We start from the raw sequence: 10,841 nt of genomic DNA, 5'->3' as shown, positions 1-10,841 counted from the left end.
ACCCATCTTATTCAAGTTTAAATTTTTAAAAAAATTTATCAGCCTAACAGTGATTGAGAAAATAATCTTTTCATTTTGCTTGTTAATTTAGGCCAATACACCTTTTTACATTCTTAGAGATTATTTTTATCATCTTGGGGATTTTATTGTACTTAACATGCACAGATGTGGTTTTGATAAATGCTCACAAAAGCATCCTAGATATTTAGAATACAAAAGAAATTTATTTTATGGACTTTATTTCCTGATGTTTATTTTCATAGCTATGATATGGCATTAAATACACAATTAGAAAAAGAAGACAGAGAGGGAGAATCAACAGAGAAAAATGCATGAAAATAACAATATGTTTCTGGCAGGTTTTTATTTTATTTTGTGTTTGTAGTTTTAATGTATTTGTATAAATTATTTGGATAAAATGGATACCCAAGTGATCATGTAATTTAAGTGTAAAATTTTATAATATGTGATGTTATATTATTTAAATAATATTAAATAACAGTGGATTAATCTTTTATTATAGTCAACAATTATAACTAAGTTTCTAAGTAACTTAAATAAAATGCAAAAAGAAAAAAAAGTATTCTAAGCAACTGAGACCCCGTCTCTAAATAAAATACAAAAAAGGGCTGGGGATGTTGCTCAGTGGTTTGGTGCCCCTGAGTTCAATTCCCAGTACCCAACAACAACAACCAAAAGCATTTCTCCCAACAAGTAGGCCCAAATGAAACCCAAACAAAAGCAAACCAGTTATCTTATATATCCTTTGCATTATTGTTACCATTTGTCATTTAAAAGGAGTTTTCCTTCATGGAAATTGTTTCTCAGTTTAAATTTAACTTGTAAATCTTAGCAATTAAACTAGTTCCTAAAACCTAGGGTGTGCTGGAAAAATATATTCACATTGTGTTTTTGCAATGAAAATAATTCAAAATTACAATATTTCCCAGAGGAATAACAATTTATGAAGAACAAGTTATGAAGAAAGCCTATTTTAATTATTCTAAAGTCTGCACATATCTCTCTCTTAAAAGGGGTTAGCAGACAGGATGTATGATTTACCTTTCAAGGGTCAGAATGGTAGCCAGTGGGAAATCTGCCACTGATACACAGGAAAATAAGTGTAAATAAAAAAGTCTTGCCCCTAAGCATAAGATAAAATGAAAGTTTAAATATCCCTAGGATAAGTATTAGATGAAGTAGAATTTCATATTTATGTTTGACTTTGTTTGCTCAATCAAGAGAAGCAGATGAAAGATAAGCATCTATATTTTCACAGCCTATGTATATCTTAGGTTAATAATACTTGTGGGTGAAAATTGGGGGGGGGGGGCGTGGCATTTGAAAAGGTAGGAGAAGCAGATTTGTCACTTAGTTAAAAATTATTTAAACAGGCATACTAATGAATTAGTTCATTTGCTTTCACTGTTACTGAACACCAGAGACCAGGTAATTGATACAGAATAAAGCTTTTTATTTGGCTCACAGTTCTGAAGAATGAGAAGTTCAAGACTGGTACTTAGCTGCATCTGTTGAGGTCCTTTCTGTTGTTGAAGCACTCTGTAAAGTTTCATGGCTGCACAGGGCATTGCATGACAAGAGAAAACAAGTTTGTTAATACAGGCCTCTTCCTCTTGTGTAGCCACTGATGTGATCATAATGGTCTTGCCTTCATGACCTCATATCATCTTAATGACTTCTCAAAGATCCCACCTCCAAACACCATAGTCAGTTTGGGTTTCTACCCTCTTGGTATCTCACATTTGGGGTTACGTTTAAACATGAGCTTTCGTGGGGGTCATTCAAACCATATCAGTAAGCACAGTTAATGTATCAGATGGATTTTCAAAATATAAAGTACAAATGTAGTTATATAAAGCAATCACAGTAGGTGCTGACGGTGTCCTGCCCAAATGCACTTAACTGACTATGCAGTCATCACCTAGCTGTAAGGTTAACAAGTTACATCTGGGATTGTTGTTATTTTTCCTGTCCACCTGCACTCAGTAACAATATGATAGGGGAACTCTCATCTATTTGCCTTACCTCGATGGAATGTTCCTTCAATGTGATTTGTGCTCCAAAGCATGCTCATGAATCAGATCACAGCTACAATTTACATGAAAATACACTCTTACTCAGCTCCTTCCTTTTTCCTATTCAGCTTCCCTCATTCACAGGTTTTCCTTATGTGAGTGAATGCCCTCAATTAATCCCTAACTCCAGCTTCACTTTTGAATTGCTAGCATAAGAGATCCTGGGAAGAACATTAAGGACTTGATTTTAGAGATAGGTTATCAGCCTACCTGAGAATGAGTAAGCACTGAAAGTACTTGGAATATTAATAATCCCTAGCATTTTGTAGTTTTTCATTAAGACTTTACCTGTTTTAAATTGGGAAAGGATAGACATGGAATGAGGTGCACTGGCTCATGCAATATGTAATAATACTGGCATTTTAGAAGAATAGGGAATATATTAATTACAAATGGCAGTGAAACTGGTTGTTGGTGAGCACCAGTGATGCTTTCAAGAGCAAAGAGGATGAGTTCAGGATAATTATTCATCAAGCTAATGCAAAGTGTGAAAATCAGAGGGCCTTGATGGCAAACTTTAACACAATATTAATTTCCTGTAGCTGGTGGGCTGATCATATTGAGTACACTCAGGAAATATATGCAAAAATGTCAAAACTCCAAATTTTCCCTTTTTAGTTACAATAAATTTCCTATGTCTGAAAGGGAAAAAATGGAATTCTGAGATTAAAAAAAGCAACTAACTGAATATAGTATATCCACTTGAAAGCAATGGGTACCCAGATACCCTTAACCCTCTGGGACTCCAGATGTTGTTTGTCGCCACAAGTTAGAGGGTAGCAACTTCTTCCTTCCCTTATGTTTTCTTTATTTATAGTTCTTTCAAAGACCTTAAATCAAGGAGTTTCTTTAAGTGATAATGCTTTATTAGGATCTGCTCCCATTCTCTCTACAGGAAACCAAATATAATTAGGGGAAAATTTCAGTATAACTCAATTGGTCTTGAAGTGCTAGGACTACTAAAGAAGAGAAGTAAAGATAAATTATGGATTGAGAGGCTATAAACCAATGGACTGACTATGTTTTATTAGTAAGGACTGAGAGAGTATGCCAGGGAAAATGTGCTGATGGTATTAGAGTAAGGAGAACGGAATATAAATCTGCATATAATACTCTTTGTGTTATGTGGGCACTTTCCCATAAAATTATTTAAATTTGGCAATGGTATCAAAGAGAGAGGAGTTAGTTCTAATTCACTCCTATAAGGAGATTCCGTGATGGATGGGACAATAGTCAATATCATCTGCAGTAGAAATGTCACAACTTGCCCTGCTCAAAAAGCTCAAAGAAGTAGCTATGTTAAGGGGAGTTGGTTATTTAAACCACCTCTTTCCCCCAGTTCCAGTTGCCTATGTTTCTCAGGAGAATTCTCAATTTGCCAAGGGTATAAAGGATGACAAGTCAAGGGGGGCAATAGTGACATTGTGAAGCTCTGTGGGCTAGGATTTATGGTAGGAGATTCTGACCCATACTATGATCATTGACTCCTTCAAATGGGAAGTTCAGTTGGCAACACTTAGCATTCAGTAGCAAGATGAGTATAATTATCCTAATGACCACCAATATCTGAATGTTGGCAAGAGTTATATAATTGGAGGGATCTAGAACAATGTAACAAATCATGGTTTTCCTAGGTAGGAGTTGTCAGATAAAAATCTATACAAAATTTTGTTACATTTCAATTTTAGATGATGTTCATTTGTTTTTACCATAAGTATGTTCTAAATTTTTTATTGTACACCATATATTAATAATATTTTTACTATGTAGGTGAAATTCAAATTTAAGCAGTGTTGTGTGTTTTTCTTAACTGTATCTGGCAAATATATCTTATAGCCAGGATGACCATTTCACCAGAGTACTGCTTAATCTGTATAATCAAAGGTATTCAAGAATGGGTTGCACAGAAGGTCAAAATCAGCTACTATCATGGAAATTCAATATTCCTGGTCCAAGTTCCACAATTAAGCCAGAGTCACACCTTGAATTCACTTTGAGTGGACAAAGTAATGTTCCTATAGAAGGGTCTACAAAGAACTTTCCAGGGCTTTTGAAAAGATTCTAAATTACACTAAAGCCAGATGTACAATATAATCAACTATACTACTCTTATTAGACTAGGGACACATAGAAATAAGGTAAAAAGTAGATTCTTTGCTCAAGTTTGTCTTATAATATATCCATTGAATCCACCACCCATCACCACTGCTCATTTCCCAGTTTCCATTAAGGGTCATTTTACTACATTATAAAATGTTCACATATGATTTTTCAATTTATTCAGATATCTAGTATGGATATCTGGATAGCTGCATAATTTAGGAAAGAGGAAATACTAGCTGAGAGGGAAGGCATCCTATAATGACGGGTGGGAGGGGAATGATAAGTGTCAGTTAAATCCTCCAAACAATCTCAAAGTTGTAGTTTTCCCCACTTATTATGCCTCATAAGTTTTCTCAGAAATTGGGACCAACCATCAATCTCTTTAATTCTGTGCTTTCTTCAAATGAACATAGTTCAAAAAGTATATTTACCCAAATTTTAGTCAGCTTTGTGTAACTGTAATCAAAAGACCCAATAAGAACCCAATAAGAACAACTATGAGAATGAAAAGCTTATTTGACTCATGGTTTTAAAGGTTTAATTCATGATCATCTGACATCCTAGCTCTGGGTCCAAGTAAGGCACAATATCATGGCAGAGGAAAGCTGCGCAGGACATAGTAAATAGGAAGCAGGGAGAGAGGAGAAAGAATGTGCGCGAGAACAGGCACACACAAGGAAGCTTGTGCTTGCACTCTTCACCAGGGAAAAATACAAACTCTAAAGTCATATACCCAGTGACCTACTTCCTCCAGACATACCCTGCTTGCCTAGAGTTAATCCATATCAGTGAATTAATCCACTGATTGTGTCATATCTCTCATAACCTAATCATTTCACCTGTGAAAATTCTTGCATTGTCTCACACAATAGCTTTTAGGAGACACCTCATATCTAAACCATAATAACCTTTGTTTGGCAAGAAGTGAACTGGAGTGGCTGTTGTTGCCCTCATAATTGCTATACCCCACACCCCAGTTTCTGTCAATGCTGAGGTATGCTGTGACTCATGGCCTATACAGTGAGATATCTGGCTGTATAATTTTCAGAACCCAGTCAAAATTGTAAATATGAAATGTCTTGTTTACAACCAAGAAAATTTAATTGCAGGCTACTTATAAAGCATTTTCTTTTTAAAATAGTCCTTCTCTTGAATTTATTCTAAGATTTTAAAGATTTGCTATTTGAAATTAAATTATTTTTGAATTATTACTATAAATGTTTCCATTTATCTTTATATTGTGCAGTTACAATATTTAACTCATGCAGAACAATTAAAATTATTTAATTCTCATTTCATAACTCATACATAACATGTATCTCATTTTTACCAGAAGTGGAAATGATATACAAAACTAGATCCGCTACTTATTTTATTTCTTGATTTTTACACATTTTACCAACACTCTTACTCATGAGAAAGGAAACACTCAAAAGTAAAGGAACTACCAGTCGTCTTTTTCTTTTTCCTTCTTTTGTCATTTTCAATATAAAAGTTGTAACTGAAAAGTTAGAGAAGTTAACAGAAAAGTTACACAGAATTAACAGGAATTAAATAGATGCAATATGGTAATTTTTTTTTTTTTTGCTTCTAAGTATAGAATTGCCTTGTTTCATCCTACAGAACAAAATTTTATTGGAAGGCATAGTGTAATGTCCTGGGGATCTCAGCACCTTCATTTAGTGGTATAAACACATTTATCACTTCCCTCTTTCTGGACCCATATGTTATAAACCACTGGAGTTTGGTAGTCATGGAGCATTGTGTACGATATGTGCAATTGGGGCAAAAAGAAATGATGTACACACAAATTACATACAACTCCTGTGCACATGTTCATACTCCGTTGTCTCCTTGGAATTAACAAGTTCAAAGACAGTATTATTAGTTTCAAGTCAGGGACAGGAGAGCATTGATGCAAGCATAGAACTCTTTGGAGTGTGATTCTTATGTAACTGCAGAGGTCACATGCAAATGCAAAAAAAAAAAAAAAAAAAAAAAAAAAAAAACAAAAACAAAAAACCCAAAAAACGACCTGAGGGATAAATGTTATTTGTGGGAGCAATCTGTAACCACCTAGCACATTATCCTTCTAATCCCCAAGGTAAACACTAAGTTGTTCAAGTCACATGAAAGCCTGGTTCCTTTGCCTAAAGACAGGTTCACTCCAGGGCAAGAGTTGTGATTCCCAGAGCAGTTGCCTTCCTTAGGATCAGTCCAAGGTTGGATCTTATTGTTGTTTGGCTTCCCCCATTTCTGTTTTCCTTTCCTTACCTCCAGGTTTATCCTGAACAGCATGTGAATGATGTCTGCTTCTGTTTTTAAAGAACCCAACCGAAGACAACTTGAGCAATTCTAAATCTTTGTTATTAAGGTTTCTTATGAAACCTTTTAATAAATTTTAATGTGTAAAAAAGTTTCTGTTGTAGTTACACTCGATTTGTGGTTTTAGGGCTTAGGCTAAGACTGCTTTCTCCCACTTTGTGGGAACACATACCTACTGGACTGAGAATGTTGTTCCTAGACACAGGCATGCCTTTCAGTATAAAAATGAAACCTATGGGAAGAGAAAGAGAGGTTTTCCAGTGGGGATTGTGGTAATAACCACAGGGAACAAAACTATAATTCACCAAAGTTTTAGGTAAAGTAGTTTCTGGGTAAGCAGACTATCTTAATTCCTCAATTAGAAACCCAATACAAACCAGGATAAGACTTGTCAAATGTATTCTTCAGAAAGCATGAAGAAATGGTTTACATGAAAGTAAGAAAGCATGAGAGAAAGAGAGGGAACACAATTAACCTACTCATTTGTTTATAGGTTGTGAAACTATTCATTGGTCTTTTACTCTCATATAGAAGCAAGAGAGTCATTGAGGGATTGTTCTACTCTCATCAGTCCAATTTCTCACCAACATCGTTCTCAGAAACTAACATTTGCAAATGGCTTTTAAAAATCAAAGTTGGAGTAGCTTCATTTTCAATTGGCTAAATGTGGTACTTTGAACTAGTATTCTTATTACCCTCTACATATGTACTTCAGAAGAATAAACTAGTAACTTTTAATACTGTCTCAATGATTGTTTCACTTATTTATATGAAAGGACTAAAAACGGTTTTCCTTTGTCAATATTTATCTAGCCTATAAATTTCAATATAATAATGATGTTCTTTAACTGTTTCTACACTAATTTATTAATGGTAGCTTTGTACACAAAGAATTAGTCAGGCATGGAAAAGACTATCTTTAGCCAACTATGTTTTTCTCCTTGACTTCTTTATCCAGGTAATATTTAATGGCTCAAAACCAATATATTCTATTTCCTTAACTTAGTATGATGTCTTATCAGAACACTTGGAATGCTTATAGTTCTACACCCTTTTGCTCATAAGTCACTTCTTTTCTACCCTGCGGGGTGGCAATGTAAATGCAATCTTTGAGCTTTCTTCTCGAAAGTTGCACAATAAAAATATCTAGACTCAGTTTTACTTTCCCATTTCCCCATCTGAGTTTCTGAATTCTATTTACCCTAACAAATTATATCAACTGGATACATTTTTTTTCACCAAATTCCTATGGCATGTTGATATTCTGCAATTAGGAAGGGATCTATTAACACGATTTTTGTTTAATAAGCCTTTTTGCACATATCCCATGTTTAGAACTTCTATTGCATATCCACTTTGTTCTCATAATGTGGTTCTTAATACATTTTTCTATTTCATTTCTTATTTCCAGTCTTTCCTTCCAATAAACATTTTATGTTACCCATAGTATTTTAGGAGTTTCTCTTACTTTATACCTTTGCTATTAATTCTTTCTATGATGTATTATGAGTTTGGACTATATACTATGTGTAAAGTGGTATTTTATTATGATTTTAATTAACATTTTATTAATTATAAAATGGGTTAAGCATCTCATGTGTATTGGCCATTTGTGATTTTTTTTGTGTGTGTGTGAAATGTCTTATATTTAAATGAACTGCCTTTTTAAAAATACAATCTAGATGCCACTTTCATTTTTATTTATATGTATATCATATATTTTCTCCTAATTTTTCCTTGCATTTTATTCCATTTTAATGGGCTAAACTCTTAATTTGAAGTAACCAAATACATTAATCTTTTATAATTAATACTTCTGTTTACTTTTTAAATAAAAATATTCTTTGGACAAAAAGTTTTATGCTGTATTTTCTTCAAGCACTTAAACATTTTGCCTTTCATATTTAAGAACTGGTACTGACGAAATTTGGCCTACCACAAAGAAAAAATCTAATTGCTTGTACTTAAATTTATAAAATTATATAGCTAAGATTTCTTTATGAGTAGCATACTATATTAAGAAGAAAGAGAGGCAATGCATTGAACGAATAGAAATCTTGAGAGGATTGGAAGAATAAGCACTAGGCTGAGGTTCCAAGAATGGTTCTAATAATAATGCATGATAGGTAGAACAAGGCAATTGTTACTTCTGCTACAATGAGAAAGTGACCAAACAGGGTATCTTTGTGCCAATTGTTGCAAATATTTTTCTCATACTTCTTTAGGTTCTAAATTTAAATCTCATATTAATCCATTCATGGGCAGAACTGAAACATCAGGATCATAGCTACAAGAAAGTATATGAAGTTTAGAATAGTAGTTCTCCCTTTATCTGCAGTTTCTCTTTCTGAAATTTAAATTGCTTTTGGTCAATTTGGGTAAGACAATATTAAATGGAATTTTTCAGAAATAAAAATTCATACATTTTAAATTGCATGCTTTTATAAGTAGCATGATGAAATTCTATTCCACCTGGGATGTGAATCACCAGTTTGGCCAGCATATCAACAGTCCATATGCTGCTCATTCATTGGTTGATTACTAACTGACTTGGTAATAGACTCTCATGGTATTTCAGTGTTTGTGTTCAAGCAAAAAGACCAATAATAGCTTAATGCTACATTACAATGTCTATGTCATTCACCTCAATTTATTTTGTCCTTTAGGCATTATCATTTCAAGTCATCACACAAAAAAAGGTGAATACAATACTATATAAGATATTATGAGAGAGAGAAAGAGACACCACATTATATAAAAGTTATGTAACTTTTATTACAGTGTATTTCTGAATTGTTCTAGTTTATTATTAGTTATTGTTATTCTTATTGTGCCTACATTATAAATTAAAATTTATCTAGGTGTGTATGTAATGGAAAAAATAGGGTTTAGTATTATATGCATTATATGCATTTCTGGCATCCACTAGCAGTCTTGAACATAGGCCATTGTAGTAAAGGGACCACTGTATTTAGCTTCTAGTCACTGTGATATAGGAATGCATATTAGGAAATAAAAAAGACATTTGGTTAGTCAGACTCACCAGGTCAGTAACAAAATATCTCAGTTTCATTCATTGAATTGGATATTTGTTCTAGGGCAGTGGTAATGTTACTTAAGTAATACTTTAGATTTTCATATAAAAAAAAAAGTTGCATTGAACTGGGCAGGTATGAACGATATTATGTACTTTATTGTATCTTTTGAGTGTGTATGTAGTGGTGATGAACTTCCTTAACTGGTGGTCTGGAAAAGACTTTTTCTATCCTTTACTTTTGAAGTAATGCATTACTTCAGTACAGTAACCTTGGATGGCAGTCCCCTCCCTGCCACTAGAATTTTGAAAATATTCAACTTCTTTCTAGACTGCAAGTTTTCAACCGAGAAATGTGCTTATAGTATTATGACAGGTATCACATACAAGAAAATTTTTTATTGCTGTTTCCAAAATTTTCTTTGACTTATGATGATTTGATTATAATTTTTCTTGGTATAGATTTTTTGGGGTTCATCTTCTTTGGGTATTATCAGACTTCCTTGATCTAGATGATCATGATCTTTCCCATAATTTGTGTATTAGTCTATTTGATGATGTCTCACAAGTCCTTATTTTTTTTTCATTATTTCTTTACTGATTCATGATTTTTACTTTGTTTTTCTGATTGGATAATTTCAAATGACCTGTCCTTGAGTTTTTAAATCATTTCTTCTGCGTGATTTATTCTTCTATTAAATCTTTCTAGTAAAATTTTTGATATTGTTAGGGTATTCTTGCTCTGCAATATTTCAATTTTTATATACTTTGTCTTTTTTTTAATTCCAAATTTTTGTGCATTTCTTTCCTGAGTTTGTTATACATTTTGATGATGATTAATTTTACTTCTCTGTCAGTTAGTTCATATATCTTTTTCATTAGAGTCAGTATTTTAGTGAATTGTTTTTGCTGCTGTGATCAAAAGACTAGAGAAGAAATATTAGTGGAGGGAAGGTTTATTTTGGAACTCATAGTTTCAAAGGTCTTAGTCCATAGATAGCCAACTCCATGCCTCGGAGCCCAAGGTGATGCAGAACATCATGTTGGAAGGGTATGGCAGAGGAAAGTGTCATGGCAATACTGAACCAGAGAGAGACTAAGGTCACAATTATATATCTCAAACTCAAGTCCACCTCCTCTACTACACTACATAGATATCTGCCCCAGATTTCACTGACTGATCTAGTACTAGAAGAAGACTCTCAGACTCTCTCTGGATGGGCTGACAGAAGTATCTTAGTCAGCTGAATCAAAGAGTTGGGGATATTTCATAACTTCCTTTA

The sequence above is a fragment of the Marmota flaviventris genome, chromosome 8, assembly GCF_047511675.1.
Source record: "Marmota flaviventris isolate mMarFla1 chromosome 8, mMarFla1.hap1, whole genome shotgun sequence".
NCBI classification, from domain to species: Eukaryota; Metazoa; Chordata; class Mammalia; order Rodentia; family Sciuridae; genus Marmota; species Marmota flaviventris.
Note: the sequence above shows the minus strand (reverse complement) of the source record.